Here is an 18971-nt window from a genome sequence, read left to right as displayed (position 1 = left end):
CCCCGTAAAATGTTCGCGTTTTCTCGATACAGCACACAAAATAAGTTGCAAAACCAAAAACGATTGAATGTTGGACAAAAGGGACAAGAATCTGCTTGACATTGTTATAAAAGATCGTAACATCAAGTCATAAAGAATTTGTAAAGCAAGACGGTGTGTCGCTTCAACACGTTCACTTCTTAAGTTGAACGAAGAAATTTACTCTCATAGCAGAAGTCATTATTTGTTAAGTAATTCTGTAATTAATATGATGTCGACCAGTGACAACGTGCTAGACTAACTACGACACTATAGGTCTAACCATCGTTGCGGCTGGGCAACAAACTACACGAGTTCGATCGGTGAACGTCTTGCCGCTTTAAATAATCAACTTAAGGATTTCACTAGTTTTTGTTTGTTAATTTTCAGTTTTCTTTTCTTCAGCAATTCTCGTTCCATAAATTTAGTTTGTACCAGTACCATTCTGTACCGCCTCTTTTCCTACTAAAACAAAGTTGTACCCACACACCCCAAGCAGTCGGCGATAAAACCAACCTCGCGTTGCCTAGTGATGTAGCCAATCACGCGCTAAGCGGCAAAGCGGGCCCGCCACGGTGTGGACAAAAGCCCAAAGAAGAAGTGCAATATCTTGGTAGTAGAGAATCTTTGGTTATAGGCCTACTTGCGGTAATTAAGAGTCCATGTTAAGCCCCGGTTACAAGCAACGATCAATTTACAAAAACTGGACGATTCTATCAATCATGAGATAAATCGTCAGGTGTAACAGTGTAACCACAAAATTGTACAAAGTTTGGACAATTGGACGATAGCTTGGAGACTCGGTCGAGAAATCAAGCGCTTCTTGATATTTTCCGTGCGATCACGGTCAAATCTGGGGGAAGCGCGCTGTGATGTAGAATCACTTTAAAATTTCCGCCGCGTAGGATTAAACTTAAGGCTAAAATTTTTTTAAATGATTATCGCAGGTAAAAACTGATTTCATATTCGGAATCAACGTCTCAAATAAGCAAAGTTGCATGTGGGGAACCTGATTTGACGTGTTATTGTATAATGTATCAATTCTATTTTTAGTTGATCGTCAATAGTGAAGTTGTGTTAAAAGGTCATCCGTCACCCGGTGCGTTGCAGTCAAGTCAAAGGTTAGGATTCTCCCTGATCGAAAGAAAACTTAGCGATCGATTGGAACGTCTAAACAGACTACACAGCTCGCTAAAACCTACAGTTCTCGCATACGACGAATCTAACACAATTTACCCTTGCTTGTAACCGGGGCTTACGCAACAATAAATTGCGTCAGATTCGTCGCATGCGAGAACTGTCCGTTTTTTTAAATCAAAATGTGTGGTCGGTTTACACTCTCCAATCTATCGTCCAGCTTTCTTTCGGTCGGGGAAATTCGTCCTCATAAAGCTGCCATGTCTCTCTGCGGCGACAGCGATTTTTGCTTACACTGCACAGCTACTGCTTATTAGAATAAAGGAAACAGGGGACTTATAAGACTTATAAAAGACTGATTATTAGCAAAACATTTCCGCCCACACAAACCTCCTATTTTCAGAAAGCACTAGTAAAGCCTACTTGTACTATAAATACATCAGTACAATATTATTATTAATAATAATATGAATATATGCATTGTATACAACTTACATTTCATGAAGCATTGTTTAATGAATATGCATTGTACACAACTTACATTTCAGGAAGCATTGTTTTTTCATACTTGTTTAGTTATCTCCGAAAAAGATTCCCAACAACTACGAGGTTGATTATGGAACGTGGACAGTGAGACAAGAGACCAGAGGGCAGTCTGGGTCTTTTATACCACATTTCTTCGCAGTTAACATGACAATAACCTGTAATCTGGTCATCCAATTATTGACAGTCTGACCTGTTGCTGACGTTTGTGAAAAAAAGCAGTAATTTCTATTTCCCTGTGTGGTGGCAATAACTGACAGCCCGACGATTTATTGTCAGTTAGTTTTGCATACAAATGTGCGAATAGGCACTGACACTAACAATAATACCGGTAATAATAAAAACAGGTTCCCCACAAACAAAGAAAAGCTTGACCAAATGCTGACACTCACAACACTGAAGTGTTCATATTTTGCTTCACATAAATTTTAAATCAAATAGGCCAGGAAGAAAGGGTCAGGAGAAGAACATAGGAAAACGGAAAAAGTGAAAATGAAAGAAGAGCAAAAAGACTGTGTCACTGCATAATTATGATGAAAAAAGGATTTCATGTTTAAGTTAAGCACGTTTTACATCTATTTCGTCCCAGCCAGATCATTTGAGAGGTTTGCCTGAGTAATGAGAAAAAACTACAAGTACAAGAGCTAGATCTGAAACATATCGTCGAACACTGCACTGCACACACCCTCCCCCCCCCCCCCCCCCCCCCAAAGAAATAAAACCAAACCACTTACATGGTTTTTGATGAGGGGGGTTCAAGAAGTCTTTAGTCTAAATTATATTATGAAGAAATAAAGGATAGAACTTTGTAATTCGGCACACATATTTTTGTGTATCTACAGTCACAATGCAAAGTAACGCATTTCTGCCACCTCTATTTGACCTTCAGAAGTCCTTGAGAGAAAACTAACCCAAATTGGGCCCCTAACCAGTCTTCAAAAGCTTCAATGGCGCCCTCGTTGTCGTGGAAACGACGTTCCTTGAGTGAATTTTTTAAGATTAGGAAACATAAAAATGTCAGAGGGGGCTAGGGCTAGTGAACAAGCTGGGTGTGGCAGGATTTCAAAGCCTCATTGTTCTGCTGTCTGAGCTGCTTGTGCCTTGTGCGCAGGGGCGTTATCATGCAATAGGAGAGTAGGAGGACCTCATGGCGGAGTTTTTCCACGCCTTTTTCTCCCCAATTCTGACCGCAGTTGTATCAGCAAACCCGAGTAGTAGTCTCCCATGACTGTTTTTCCATTTTCCTGGTACTCAGTCATGATGATACCTTCACAATCCCAGAAACACGACAGCATGACCTTTCCACTTGACGGAGTTATCTTTGCCTTCTTTGGTGAGGGAGAAGAAGGGGTTTTCCATTGCATGGAGGACATTTTTTTGTTCTGGATCAAAATGATAAATCCATGTTTCATCCATAGTCACTATGTTTTTAAAGAAATGTTTGTCCGCGGACTCAATTCGAATGGGAGTTTTTCAGGACTCAACACTGTGCTTCTTTTGCTCACTTGTCAAAAGGTGGGGTGCCCTCCTCGCAGACACCTTATTCATGTTAAGATGGTCATGGAGAATCGTTTGAATTGACCATACACTGATTGTTCTTTCATTTGAGAACTGTTTAACAGTTATACGTCGGCCTTGTAAAACTAGTGTCTTCACTACGGATACATTCTCTGCAGTTGCCACAAAGGATGGGCATCCTTCGCGATCTTCATCCATCACCGACATGAATCCAGATTAGAATTTTCTTACCCAGAATGTCACAGTATTAAGTATTATAACGAGGATATTGTCACCATCAACTTGGACCATTTCCCGAAAAAATGTTCAATGGGGATTTTCCTTTAAAAAAGTGAAAACTTGATAAATGAGCGATATTCAACAGGCTCCATGGTACAGCTTCCGCAAAGAAAAACGATTTTTTGTGTGTGCATAGTGTCATTGAACACGCTGACTGGTGTCGTATTATTGTCGGATTTTCTCGAAAATGTGCATTGGTGTTCCAAAGAAATTGTCTAGATCTAAAGGCTGGCGAAATTCATTTCTCTACCATAATTCCTTCATACCCGGACCAAAGACTTATTGAACCCCCTCGTACAAATTTTAAATTTAAAAAAAATAAATATTTTAGAGTAAATTAGAGTACCGTACAGGGAAATTTTCTTCTGGAAAACACCTCACGTACTTTTGTCTCGCCTGTCTTTTCTATATTTTTTTACGAGAGCATGATATCCATGATTGGGAACTTCGTTGATCTTCTCTGGATCTCTTAGTTATTTTTTAAATTAGTGAGTGACCCACCCGAGCTTCTTTCAGGATTGCTTCTTCTAATTTCTTTTCTTCGCGTGATTTCTGTTGTCTCAACTTTATTTGCACAATTTTTATTTATTGTACTTGTCCAACATTCACAACGGTATAGAAGGGTTGACCATAATACAATTAATTTTAATGCCTATACTTTAAAAAACCCCTATCTTTATCTATTGTCTCTACCGAGTCTGAGATAGACCTTTTTCTATTTTTCTGAATTGGATTCATTTTTATGGAAATTATTTATTTGTTGTAATTCTTTGTATTTTTATCAGCGCGGTTCATCTTGCTGTCTGTGTCAGTGTAAATCGAACTTGTTTAACATTTGCTCCTTCTTTTAAAATGTTTTACTTCCCTATTCAGATACATGCACTACCATGCGTTCAAGAGACACCTACTACAAGCAATGGCGGGCTTTTGCTTTCATCACAGAGGAAAATGTGGGATAAAAGTAACGGAGGGAAAGGAAAGAAGTTCATTGTACACGTATGAATGGCAATACACCATCAATCAAATCAAGCGATACTGTCAAGTACACATTAATTATAGTATTGCAGCAAAAAGCTCAGGCAGAGAGAGAGAGAGAGAGAGAGAGAGAGAGAGAGAGAGAGAGAGAGAGAGAGAGAGAGAGAGAGAGAGAGAGAGAGAGGGGGGAGGGAGAGAGAGAGGGGGGGGGGAGTCAAAAAGAGATAGTATTTCATCGTACGGTTTTAATGGCCTAATAAACTTTGGACGGATAGATAGCCTATACAAAAATAACCGAAAGGAACAGACGCAAATCTCATCAATAGTAATAGTAATAGCCTGTCAGCGAAATTGGGGACCGGGGGAGGGTTCTGGAAACAGACAACAGAGAAAGAGATGGACTAAAGGGATAAAGAATTAGTGTGGTGAAATTGTAGGAAATAATCCTTCCGTTTTCCGAAAACCTCAGGTTCGATCCCAGAAGAATCCAACAGGATCTTTCAGACCAGTACATACGTACATAACATGTAATAACAAAGCTGTATTGTCATTCGGAGACAATAAGAGCTGTGTCGCTCACCACATCAACACTAATGGGGACCGTACCAGATACTGACAGGAACTTAAGCCCCAAGGTCAAGGTCAATGATGCCAAATAACAAAATATGTCCCCAAGCAACTCCTCAACTCTCAAGCATTGTTTGCGTAATTTGAGACACCTCAAACCTGTTTCTCTAAATAAACATGTTGCTTAAATTTGCTCTCCTCTTCTTGTGTCATGTGAATTCGCATTACTTTTGCCGGTGAGTATACAATATTTGCATCCTCACACCGCCATCCCACCAACTAGGCCTATCTTAGTTGTACCGTTCTTATAAAAAAAAAGTAATGGTAATTTTCCCCACAGTACTGTCGGCGAACTGGCCATCAGAGGTACACACTACACCCACAAATTGGCTGCTTGATAATCTTTCCAACACACGTCTTTGCAAACCTGGACAATTCTAGGCGCTTGCCGATTTTCTCTTGAGTTGCGCTGATTTCTTGGGTTTTTAAAAATTGGAATGAAGTTTTTTAAGTCATCTTGAGAAACTCCAAAGGAGCTGCGCCGGGCAATTCGGCGTCGCCAAATATCAGCCCAATGACCTAAAGGCTGGCAGTCGCAGGCGCCTGAGATTGTGGTGATTCACGCTCAAATCTACACAACAGGCCTAAAGTCAAAGCGTCTCAATGACGGGCGAATATTGGTTTAAAAAAACAACAGCCGTACGTCTACAGGGTACTTGGCACATACAGCCTAGCTTCTTTCTATTTGAATTTAATTAAAGTTTAGCTAGAGCTGAACCAGAAGACCAGAAAAAAATAGCCCAAAAGAAAGTCATTAAAACCGTTGTTAAATTGATAAGTTACAAGCACCAAAATTTGCATGAACTTGGTACATCCATCCGGGTTTATTCTATTTTAATAACAATGAAATAGTTATATATCAACTACAAAGTTGCAAGATATCTTCCAGATACCCCCAAATTCGAGTAAAGCACATCCTGTGTGCGGAGTTAAATTGACAAGCAGGCGTTGACACTGCTCGGGGGAAACTCTTTCGAGCCCTCCGTGATGGTTTCTCTCAAATCTTGGATACTTTCGAAGATTTTCCCCAACCACCTTGCCCCTCAAACATATCAAATATTTAAAGTCCAGTGGACTCAGGTCCGGATCGTTTGGAGTCCAGTTGTGCCCAGTCGGACTGACTGTTCTGAGACCAAATTGGTTGCTGATCCATCGCAAAACTGCTCTGGCGTCATGGCGAGCCACCACGTCTTCCTGAAAGTTCTGGTTCTGTCCCCCTTCATCGTCAACAAAGGTTTTGGTAGGATGACGAGGTATCCGTAAGACGATACCGAATCACGGACAACCCTAACGTTTTCAAGAGAGCGCTGTTTTTACAAGCAGCCTACCATATGTTACTCTGGGCTTAGAATTCGAGTTCTGTTCTTCTATTAAATCTATGGACCCAAACCGTTCAAAATTAGCAGCCCATTTTAAAATGGACCTTTTGCTTGGAAGTTGGAACATTATGTTTGTTACTTATATATATAATATCTATCCCGTATGCCCTAGCAAATAATGCATAAGCAGATTTGGGTGATTTTGTTTGCCGATACATCTTCACTATTCACTGCAAAAGCACGAAGTACAGGGGTGAACTGTTTTATCATCTTTTCCGTTGTACAATAGCAATGAACTTTTTAAATACATAACATAATCTGGATGTACGTTCTAGCTTTCAGTCAATTTTGATGATAATTGTGTCATAACAAGAAGGTTATTTAATCAACATTTCTTTGAACAAACTTTTTTTTCTGGTCAGCTGGCACATGTAATTGGTTGCTGCTACTTTTTGTTCCCTGCGCATGGCAATCTTAAAAGACAGATCAAGATTAGTCTCCAAGACTGGCCACAGTTTGTCTCCAGTTTCTACCAGTCCACCACTAGTGTCACTAGTCAGGATGGCAGACTGTGGTATCCCGTTGTACTGCCAGCCCTGCAGTACTGCCAACTTTATGCTCATCCCAAGGTAGGCGGTATTACGTAGTTTGGCTGTATACAAAATTTGTCCAATTCCCAGGGGACTTCTGTGATAACTTTCCATTTCACCTTTTTCTGAACTAAAGAACACCCCCCCCCACACACAAATAACACAAAAGATTCTTGATTCTAGACAAGTGAGTTTAATGTTTAATTTTCTCACACTTCAGTATCATTTTAAAAGATAAGCAACTTTTTTTTTCTTTTCCATTTTCTAAAGTCTCAAATGCTCAGGTTGAGCTCATAAGCTCGTCTCAACCACACAACAAACACACATGTGTCAAGCAGACCCACACGATGAACAAAGATACCAGCCTTCAGTTATATAACAAATATATCAATGGTGTTGTACGGTAAAAGTACTACTGGCTTTTCAAAAATGTTTTAAGACAGAGAAAGGAAGAGGAAGGCGTGTAAGTGGCCCTCAGAGCGCCGCACGCACAAGGCTTAACTAAGGGGTCCAGGGGCATGCTCCCCCATTTTCCATGACAATTTCTGCCGGCCAGAGACGTTTGGTTGGAAACAACCGGCCAGGGAAACATTTTTTTTACTCGGGAGTCAAAATTGAAATTGCCGAAACACTTACACGTCTGAAGCACCTTCTGATTCAAATGATGCCAGAAGACGCAAAAGTTAGCCAATAGTACTTTTGACACCATTTATAGTGCATGCTGACTCCTGGCTTTTACTGTGGAGCAGCAGATTGACCTTAGCAAAGGTTAGAGGGCAACAACAAAAAGATACTCATTTGTTCGAGGAAAGAGAAGCATATTGACACAATAATGGTCATTTAATGCCGGAAAAAAGAAAAAACAGATGGACAGAAACAACACAGAAAATAAAGAAGTAGGACCTACCAGTGGCGCCTTCCAACTATCGGCACAAAAAAGGGAGTTGATGTATCTCTTCCCATTACATAATGAAAGCATAACAGCATCTATATGTTCATGTGCAGTTTTGTCATCTTAAGAGTTATTTCCATCTGAGTCAGTTGATTTGACCTAGAAATTCAAACATATGACTTGAGGTGATCAAGACATGCAGTGCCAAACTGGTGATGACAGGGGAAAATCAGGCTGATCCTTCTGTCGTCCCTCTGTTGATATCGTAAAAAACTGGTAAATATCTCAGTCATAAGTGGACATTTATCAATATATACAGTTCATACTCATACTCCCTGATTAAAATACACATCATACAACAATCGCAGTTACCCTGATTGATGACCTCAGAAACATGCTTCAGAACACACACAAAATTACACACCACAGTTACACACTCAAACCACACCATGACAGCAGTAACTCCAATGACCGTAGCAACATACTTCAGAACACACTAAAAAATTACACACCACAGCCACACAGTATGTATGTCACAACGCAGTGGAATCAGGTGCTCGTCAATTTTTGGGCATGTGGAGTTATTGGTTTCATCTTAAAGTTCGTTTATTTGCCTTGCTTTCAATGAAAAAAACAAACCCAATCAATCTTGAATAGAAGTTGAGATATTTTTGATCGAAGGAGGTGGAGGTCGCCTGGTTCAAAGGTAAAATTAGGGAGATAATGGCTGCCAAAGTTTGGTGACGTCCTTAGCTTCAGAGTCCATAGAAACTGACTTTAATTAACAGTTTTCAGTAAAATCTTCACTGAAATTGGTTTTTAAAGGGACATAAAAGGTGTTGAGCATAGACCTATTATTAGCCGAGACTGCGTATCACGTGACTTTCGACATACACAAAAGATGGCTGCCCCCTGTCAAAACAGTTGGGCAAGCAGAGAGAGAGCAAGGTTTGAGCGTTATTAGCAGGATTTCGTTAGATCTACATGATGGTTCAAAATTGCTGTGTTGTCTTTTGCAACAACAGAAGTTTCAAGGGATGTTCAGTTTCATTTCACAGGTAAGGATTCCTTTGTTAAAGCCTTTTATATTATAAAATTTATGGGAATAAAATGAATGAAGAAAGTGAAGAAATAAGTGAAAAAAGTCTAGAGCCTAGGGAAGACACCAACAACACAAAGACAAAGAAAGCCAAGATCTATCTAGACTCTATATCTAGTAAGTGTCCCTTTCCAGCTCCCACTCTGAGTATGAATACCAGACTACTTTAAATGTCCAAAGCTATTAAAGTGATGATCAAATCAGTTTGAAAGCATCCCAGTCCATAACAAAGTTAGAGTCTACACGTTCAACAACATTGATTTTACTGATGAACATTGCTTTGACTCTTCCCTTGGGGGAAAATGTCGCACTAACGGTCAACACAAAAGTTCTTCATTAGTCCGCATACCCACCAAGTACATGTACTTAATATCAAAACACCAGGCTTTGGTAGGTCATGTAAAGCAGTGTAGTCTTACCCCCTGCACAGTACATAGAGACAGTGCCTCGGAGACATGTGCGTCTTGTGCTGTGGGCATACCTCCCTACCCCCCCCTCCTCCCGAGGCGGTCTCACTGCTCAGTGCCTCGCCTTTCCAGCTTCCAGCCCCAGCAAGCGGTCATAAAGTAATAAACAGCCCTTACAAGGATGTCAATAAAGGTTGTGCAGGTGTGCAGTGTGCCCCTCGTGCTGCTCAGTCTTTGTAGGGTACTCCTAACCCCTCACCCCCCCCCCTTCCCCCTTGTATCAGTGTGTAGTTGTGAGAGCCTACGTCTCAGCTTCACTTTCATTCTCTCGCCACACGTTTCAGAAGGTCAACACGTTCACTGCTCTGTCCCAGCACACGATTTTAGGCCTATTCTGTTGCTATTACAGCACCACATTAAAGAGGTTTATTCCAAGCCTACTACCTTCCTGTTTCGCCATGACCATGAAACGCAAAAACCTTAATTTTGAGTGAGATGAAACTTAAACTCTTTGCTGATATTGACAAGAAACTGAAGCGTAAAAAAAAAAAAATTGCAGTCAAGTATGGTTCTTAAAAATAGTGATGTGTATTAACCGCTGACCTGCCCTTGTTTTTTCCACTTTGGCTTTGTATTTTACTTATCGACATGTAATTATGTCGGCCTCAAATCCCCTTCCCAAAGAATAACAGAGAGTTATAACACTAACATTGTTGAATTGTGTTTTTTATTTTTTTCCCCATTCTTTTGCTCAGCTCCCCCCATCCCACCAAAGATGCTGAACTGAGGCAAAAATGGATCAGAGCTGAACCTGATGGCAAACCTTGGATGCCAAAGAAAAATGAAAAAGTATTAGGCTGTGAACACTTTCTGTCAACAGATTATGTGGATGGAAAAGAAAGAAATCTAAGTTTCCAGTCTATCCAGCTCACAAGCAACAAGCTGACAAGAAACGTCCATCCCCAAAGAAACGCAAGCTTCTATTACGAGAAGAACCAGCCCCAAAACGTCCAACTGCAACCACTACAGTGTCTGTTGGGCTGGACCACACATATCACTCGCCTTCTGCTGAAGTCAAAGTCCAACAGCTCCAGAAGAAATGGAAAGAGACATGTAACAAACTAAAGGAAAAGAACAGGGAGGTGAAATTACTCAGTGAAAAATTGAAGAGAAGGGAGTCTAAAAAGATCTCGACACTTCTGGAGAAGCTGCAGGAGCTCAAGCTTCTAAACGAGCAACACTGTGAAATCCAGAAGGACAATTTTCCGGAAAACACATTCTTGCTCATTGAGAATGAGTTGGCACAACAGGGGAAGCTCAAGTCTCAGCTGTGGTATTCAGATGAAATAAAAGTGTTCGCTGTAACACTGCACTATTACAGTGCTGCTGCATACGAGTATCTTTGCACATTCCTGTATCTTTCCCCAGGCGGCATCAATCTGGAGGTGGGCGCCATCTTACAACGTAGAGCCAGGATACCTCCAAGGCGTGTTGTGTTTCATGGCTGAGCGTTTAAAAGATGAGTCAGACATGAAGGATGTGTTACTCATTTTTGACTCAATGGGCATCAGGAAGGAGTCAGTGTATGTGCAAAGCAAGGGAGAATACATAGGCTGTGTAAACCATGGCTACTTACAGCCAGCCAGTGAGGAGGAACTAGCAACTGAGGCACTGGTTTTCATGGCAGTGGGTATGAAGAAGTCTTTTAAATACCCAGTTGCCTACTTCCTGGTAGACAAAATCACTGCTCAACAGCGAACCAGATTGTGAAGGATTCAGTTACTCTGCTGTCAGAGGCTGGCTTCACAATAAGGGCTGAGGTTTGTGATAGCGCCCCATCTAATCAAGCCACGGCAACAAAATTGGGTTTTATCATCACATCCACAGAGGTGAACCCCACATTCCACGATCCAACCAACGTGAACAGGAACATCTATTTCTTGTTTGATGCAGCTTACCTGCTGAAGAATGTTCGAAATTGTCTTGGTGACCGAAAGGTTCTAAAAGTTGACAATCAGGATGTGAGGTGGGAATATTCATTTGCCAGCTTCATAAGCTACAGTCAAAACACAATTTGTTTCTGGCAAACAAGCAAAGAGCCAAGCACATCGACTAGGTGAAAAATACAATGAAGGTGAGTGTGGCCGCTCAAGCGTTAAGCTCTTCAGTAGCTAATGCCATAGACTACCTAAGAGATGAAATGCATGTTCCAGAATTCGCTGGGAGTGATGCCACAACATTATTCATCAGGACCTTTGACAGCCTTTTCGACATCTGCAATGCAAGCAACTGTCTCGGAAAGGGACTAAAATCCTCAATTTGTAGGAAAAACTTTGAAGAGAGGTGCGAGTTGGTGAACAATGCCATGGCTTGTATTTCATAGATCTGTAATGCGGAAATACAGAGCTTCGATCTATGACACTGACATGCAAGCACTGCGACAGAATCTGCCCTTCAAACATAGGAAGAATTAACCATGAAAGAAGCAGCATGAAGACAACCTTGAGACCATCTTAAGCTAGATTGACCGTCTGCATAGACGAAAAGAGCCATATGGAATGCAAATGGCAACTACATCCTTACAGGGCAAAGGAAGGCAGGATTTCTTGGCTTTATTGCCACCTTGAAGTGTGTGATAGGTTTGAGTCGTGACTTACTTTTCAATTCAGGATACAGATTTGTGTTGCCCTTCCGTCTTTCTCAAGACCACCTGAAGACATACTTTAGTAAAATTAGAAGACATGAAGGCAACAACAACCCCAATGCCCTCCAACTTCAGTGGGCTGTGAGGGCATTGCTGCACAGAAATGGACTTGGCTCCTCTGCTAATGCCAACAACAGAGCAATCCCAGAGGTAAACAACACACTCATTGAGGATGCAGTAGCTTCAGATGCGACACCAAAAATCAGGGAAGAGGAGTCTTTCCATATAGAGAGTGGATCGAGAGAGAGGCTGGAGTCAGAAAGTCCACACCTTGACAAGGTGAATTTACTTATATGCCTCCTGGCCTCTATCACAACCATGTGCTTCATTACATTGCTGGCTTCATACGTCGGAAGATCCAGAAGAAGATTAAGTGCAGCTCATGTTTTAGTTTAGTACAGGGTTTTACGGCGCTCGCAACAGCTTAAAGTCATATGAGCGCGCGAAACTAGTTGTTTTTTTCTCAATAACTCATTGCTCGGCCTGATTCTGGTCAATATTACTAAATAAAAATTTTTTAACGCAAAAAAAAATCGATAAATAGATTTAAAATTTAAAACAACTTTCTAAATAACACTTTAAAATTTTAAACAATCTATTTTATAACTTTCCATAAAAGCCATTGGCCTTCATAAAATCTAAAATTTTATTGGGAACAACGACGGAAAAAATATCTCATATTTTTTTTTGCATTTATAATATTTCCTTCCGGTCTCACCAAAGTCTAGACATTCGGTTAAAATGTGTCTAATGGTAAAATATGTGTCGCATACGACCCAGAACGGCTTCTCATCTCCTCGAAGGAGGTATTTGTGGGTCAGGGCCGTGTGTCCGATGCGCAATCGAGTAAAAATGACTTCGTCTCTTCTGGAGAGGCCCGAAGGATTTTGCGATCCCAGTTTGGGTTTAATGTTGTGAAGTTTGTTATTTGTTTGTTTTTTACAATGGGTCTCCCACAGACTGGAGGTGTACTTTTTAACTTTATTTTTAAAGTCAGTCTGTGGGAGAGTATTCGTCGTTGATCCCAACAGAAGGGATAAGGATTTCTTCGCCAGGTCATCTACTTGCCCGTTTCCTCAGATGCCCACATGGCTAGGTATCCATGCGAACACAATACTTTTCCCTGTTTTAGTCAAGGAGTGTATTTTATGTTGTAGCCTGACTATTTTTGGGTGTAGGAGTGTGTAGTTTGGGGGTGAGGTTTGCAAGACAGAGAGTCAGAAAGGATAAGGAAAGATTTGTTAGGAGAATTTTCTAACGGAGTCCAGTGCCATGTCAATGGCAGTGGCCTCCGCAGAGAAAATGGAGGCTTCGGGATGGACTTTCCTCTGGTGCGTACTTTTTTATGATAGGGCTGCAGCGCCCACACCAGAGTCCCGTTTGGAGCCATCTGTGAAGATAAGCTCCGCACCAGGGTATTTTCTATAAGTTTTTTGTATTCTGCTTTAAATGTTTTGGTGTTTGTGTTTGCTTAGACGTGTGTGGTCAGCTGTAAGTCTACTTTTGCCTTGGTGAGGTGCCACGGAGGGAGGTCAGGGAAAAAAAATTGTTGGATGTCTTCTTTGGAAAATTGTATGTTTTTTTGAGGTCCTCAAGGACTCTGAGGCCGAAGGGTTCGATGAGTTTTTCGTTGTTTTGAAATTTGTTTATGGTTTCAGGGTTTGTTTTAAAAATGTAGTATGTGCTGGGTTCTCTGGTGTTGAGCTCTGTTTAATTGCATATAGGAGTGAGAGTTCTGTGCGTCTGAGTGTAAGTGATGGCATGTTTGCCTCGGCCAGGAGGCTCTCCACATGTGCGGCATTCTTGTCCACCTCAACTTCTTCATCAGACGCGGCAACATTTACCAGGATTCGAGACAGGGGTGGACTAATTTATGCCAGCGACGATTTGCTAAATGTAATCAAAACAGCTGATCGGTGTCTCTAAGAAAGGAGGTCCCTTGTTGTCTGCGTCAGTTCTCACCACACGACTGGTAACACAAGAAGTTTTTGAGTGTGTGGGACTAACATCTTTCCAGGACCTTTAAGCCATCTGCCTCGAGAATCACTCAATCGAGCACCAAGATGACCACGCCACCCAGATAATAAAAGAGTTATGTGCAGTCTTCTGCAACCTGATGCTAACACACCATGGAAGGCTATTTAACTCTTTATCTGCTTGGAGCCGCACACTGCGCCCCGTTATATTTCGCTGAACTGCTCGGAGTCGCACACTGCGTGATTGCATTCAAGGATGCGATAAAATGCGAAAGCAAAGCTTTCTGATGGGAAGTAATGATTTTATGTTTCCCCAACTTCCATTCTACCATTTTCAAGCGTCTGTTAGTTTGTAGACAGCTTTTGGAGCGCTTTTTATAGCATTTTTTCGGACATTTCTAGCGTACACATCGTCAGCTGAGTTTCCAACATGTCGGATCTTCCAAGCTCATCAACTGGAGCCCCTAAAGCATCGAGATTCACCCGATTTTCGGGAAATCAAGCAGCGAAATTTATTCAAACTTGGATCCAAACACAAGATGATTCAGATGTTGAAAGTTTGTGTGATTCCGACGACGAGTATGATGCTGGGAATCAAAATATTGAAGAAGACAGTGACAGTGATGGTGACAACCAACCTCCGCAAAAGCGCGCTAGGGTTGACACAGGCTTTCTGAATGATGAAAGTGATGGTAAGGAAGATCAAAGTGTGGGTGTTGGGAAAGGACAGTCTAAGGGTAAGAAGAAGGGGAAAGGGAAACAAAGCAAGCCTACTAACTCTAGACGAAGACCTAGCTCTAGACCTAAAAATAAACAAACTTATGACGCAAGTGAGTGGGAAGAAGTCGAAGCTGGTGATACAACAAACAATTTTAGATTCGCCCCTGCTTTCACTGGGCCAAGTGACAAACTGAATGAAAACTCTACACCTCTTGACTGTTTCAACTTGCTAGTTGATGACAAGGTCCAGAAAACAATGGTCAGCAATATCAATCATAATCAATGAGTATGCTTAAGTAAAAATGCAGAAAAACACTCCGCTGCCCAAACATTCAAGGCTGCATAAGTGGAAAGACCTCTCAGTTGCTGATCTGATGAAATTCGTAATAGCAACACTTGTTCTGGGTATCAGTAAGAGACCCAGTATAGAAGATTACTGGTCATCAGCCCCAGATATATATTTTCCTTTCCTGCACAAAGTCATCAGTGGAGAAAAATTCAAATTGATCTACTGCACCATGCTTCACAGTGGAGACACCCTCTCTGAGGGGAAGGAAAAAATGGAACCATTTATAAAGAAATGTCGGGCTGCCTTTTATCCATTTCAGGAGCTGAGCGTAGACAAAGATAGTACAAGACAAGATGGGCCACTTCTCTCTTTGAGCCAATTAAAAAAGTGTCCTCAAAATTAGGTGGCGCCCTCTTCACAAAAGCGCACTCTTTGCGAACAGAGTTATCCTACTTGAGTTTTAAAAAATCAAAGTGAAACTAGCAAGTTTTGGGATAAATTTCGGAAGAACGCTTTTTAAAAATGGTTATGCTGACAAAAAATCTCTTCCGGAGGAAATGGAGACGGTTTTCTTCGTTTAATTTGACTTTAGAATGAAGGGCGAGAGGTCATTAAAATAAAAAAAACCCTAAAACTCCGCACTGAACGTACCCGAACTGCTGATGAACAGCAGTCGATCTGCGCACGCAAGGAGGTGCTATTCCTATTCTTCTTCTGGAAAAACGAAAGAGAGCTTCAAAACAGACTGCAGCGCCATCTGAAGCAAAGAGCATACTTCCTGCGGACACTTTTTAGGCTGAGTGGCCCATCTTGTCTTGTACTATCTTTGGCGTAGATGAAATGGTTATAGGGTTCAAGGGTCGGTGGGCTTTCAAGCAGTTCAATGCTTCTAAGCCAAAAAAGTATCACATAAAAACATTTGGACTTTGTGACGCTGCCACCGGGTATGTTTACAACATCCTAACATACTTCGGTGCCAATACCTCGTACAGGCCAGATATGGATGAAGACAGTGGACAGGCAAAGAAAGTTTTTGAAACGCTTCTTGATGGCTTGGTCAAGGGTCATGCAATCTTTGCCGACCGTTTCTACACAACACGAGAGTTGGTAGACCATCTTGGGATGCAGATGTACTACACTGGTACCCTCAATACCAATCGTCGTGGGTTCCCAGAGCAAATAAAATCAACAACAATTGCACACAAGGAGAAAAAATCTTTTATGAACAAAACAAAGAAGATTAAGTGCACTATGTTCCGGGACAAGAAACAAAAAAAACCGGTTATCATGGTGTCCACAGATGCAAAGACGACCACCACACATGTAAAAGGGATAGAAAGGCCAGATGTTGTCTGCTCATACAATTGGCACATGAAAGGCTGTGACCATTTAGATCAAATGGTCAACTATTATGGCATCCATAACCGGCGTGCAAAAAAGTGGTGGCGAAAGCTCTACTTTTGGATTTTGGAAGTTGTGCAATACAACGCATATGTGCTCTATGTTCTTACGCGACCAAAACCAGCTGACGGAAGAAAGCAGAAAAAGACTGGGTTGAAACAGTTCAAGAGGCTCCTGTGTGATGCGGCAGCCATTCCCTCTACAAATGATGCTAATGAATGTGCTGAGCCCTCTGTCATACCAAACGGCAGACAAGCAGAAGAACCCACAGCGTTGGAACATTTGACAGGCATGCACCTCCCTCTTTATGCAGCTGGTGACAGAGCTTGTAAAATGTGTTCCATCACTTTGGGAAAGAGAGTTCGTACCCATTTTTACTGTTCTGGATGCACCGTAAAAACATTCCTGCATCCCAAGGAATGCTTTCACAGGTATCACACACAAAGGAACCTGTAAACTGTGGGGTAAAATACTGTACATAGCTTAGGGTCAAGATGACATTCTGTGTTTAGATTGGCCTAGATCATTTTATATTGTTTCATTAGTGTTGTAACTCTGTGTATTTTAGAACTGAAAAAGTTTACTTTATATTTGTGCTGAGATGAACTTGACATTTGTGTGCTTATTTTCCAATTCGCAATGGATTATGTCGCTGAAATGGTCTCCTGTGATTACTTTTCAATTTGCAATGGATTATGTCTTCTGAGATTTACCTGTTCTAGAAGGTAAGAGTGCTTTTTTTTTCCTTTTTCTGTTTTTAATGTTCAAGTTCAATCATTTCTTTACATTTACATCTGTTTAATAACATGTGGTGCATGTTGTGCTTACCTTTTGTTGTAGCGCCGGTAATCAGAGTTTCATGCGGAGTTGTAACTAAAAATTGTAGAGCATATACTGTTCAGATAAATGGGTGCTGTTTTTTAGTTTCTTGGTCTTTTCTTCTCAAATTTGCAGCGGCTATTCCAATATATGGTTGGAAATAATGTCACTTGAAGGAATTTGTAAAGTCTTGAATAGTTTTGTATCTTGAATAGTTTTGTACTTTGCAGAGATTGAAATTAATATTTGAAAATTTTTTTGTGTGAAGAAAAAATGATGGCAAGTTTATCATTGCATAACATAAAAAGATATATAAATTTCCCAACAAAATGCATATTTTATAAAAGTACATTTCCGGACATTTTGGTGTGTGCTACAACTATATTTCAGTGTATTTGATCTAAATATGGCTTTTTTTGTGAAACAACCTTGATCAGAATTTTATCAAGGGGAAAAACCCCAACAAAATCTGTTCAAAACCCCAAGCAGATAAAGAGTTAATGAACATTTTGTTAGGAAAACGAAGGACAGCAGCGTCTCAAGTTGGCAAAGACGATCCTATTTCCTTCACATCTAAGAGGCTACCCCTCCCCTGGATCATGCTTGGATGCCCACAATGAGCTGGTGAGTACAGAAGATAAGTAATGAACATCTCCTAGTCTCTCTCTCTCCTCACTCTAAAGAACTGTGTACATCTTTCATCTTCGTTGTCTTTTTATAGTCATTTTCCCTTTCCTTCATCTCTATCTTTCTCTTGCCCCTGAACTGAAGTATTCTTCTCCTGCCCAAGACAGTATGCAACCAACTTGATTCTTTCCTTCCCATTGCTTTTGCTTGTTAAAAATTTATTTATGTCACCTTTCTGTCCTTTCCTTTTACCAAAAAATATAAGTACCGGTTTGAAATGAACAATGTACGTGGGTGGGCAGGTGTTGTGCACTCTTTCTTTCAACTACTGATATTCATCCAAGTGTCTTAAATCTGCTGAGTTCTATTTTCGTTCTTTTACTTTATAGTTTCAAGTAGGTTTGCATCTGTTCTTATTTGTTTGTTGTCTTGGCTATTTTCAAGTTACAAGTAGTACAAGTAGATTCTTATGATTATGCGTTTGTCAATAGACTGCGTAAAATTTTATGATGAGATATCTGCATGCTGCAACTGAAACTGGATGTGTGTTGTCATAACCACGGAATTTTGTATTAGACCTACTATAAATATGCAGTCCATACTTTTTATCATCACTGTGGTACACATATCATTCTTTATATGTGTGGCGAGCTGCGAAAACCGTTCGAAAGTCGCTGTGCTTACTTTAGAGCTAGGCCGTCTCAAAGGTCATTTTGGGCTTTCCTATGAAAATTGAGATTTTTGCACCAATTTGTTATTCAACATTTTAACTTTCATCTCTAGAAATATTAAACAATACTTTGGGATGGAAATATGCCAATTTTAATTGTTTTCAGCATCACCCCTAGCCGATATGATTAGCAAACACGGCTGACGGTGCTGAAGAGGACTCCGAAAATCCATCTCTTTTTGACCGACTTTTCCGAAAAGTATTTTGAGACAACCCCCACATATCATACATCGTTGGAAAGCTCAGTCTGTGTACTAGCGAATAAAAAGTAGTGCGCATACCTTGAACAAAGGAGCATGGA

The 18971-nt window shown here is 40.8% G+C and overlaps 1 protein-coding gene across 1 annotated transcript in view; it reads right to left on the bottom strand.

Moving 5' to 3' along the window:
- Positions 1-7179: 7179 nt before the first annotated feature.
- The window catches only part of LOC101852855 (GPN-loop GTPase 1), a 32686-nt gene continuing 20894 nt past the window's right edge, over positions 7180-18971 (bottom strand). The window contains exon 13 of the mRNA XM_013083141.2: positions 7180-8152. The gene's annotated coding sequence lies outside the window, so the exon portion shown is untranslated. The remainder of the gene's footprint in view (positions 8153-18971) is intronic.

The sequence above is a fragment of the Aplysia californica genome, unplaced genomic scaffold, assembly GCF_000002075.1.
Source record: "Aplysia californica isolate F4 #8 unplaced genomic scaffold, AplCal3.0 scaffold00213, whole genome shotgun sequence".
Lineage (NCBI taxonomy): Eukaryota > Metazoa > Mollusca > Gastropoda > Aplysiida > Aplysiidae > Aplysia > Aplysia californica.
This window is presented reverse-complemented; position numbering and strand designations above follow the sequence as displayed.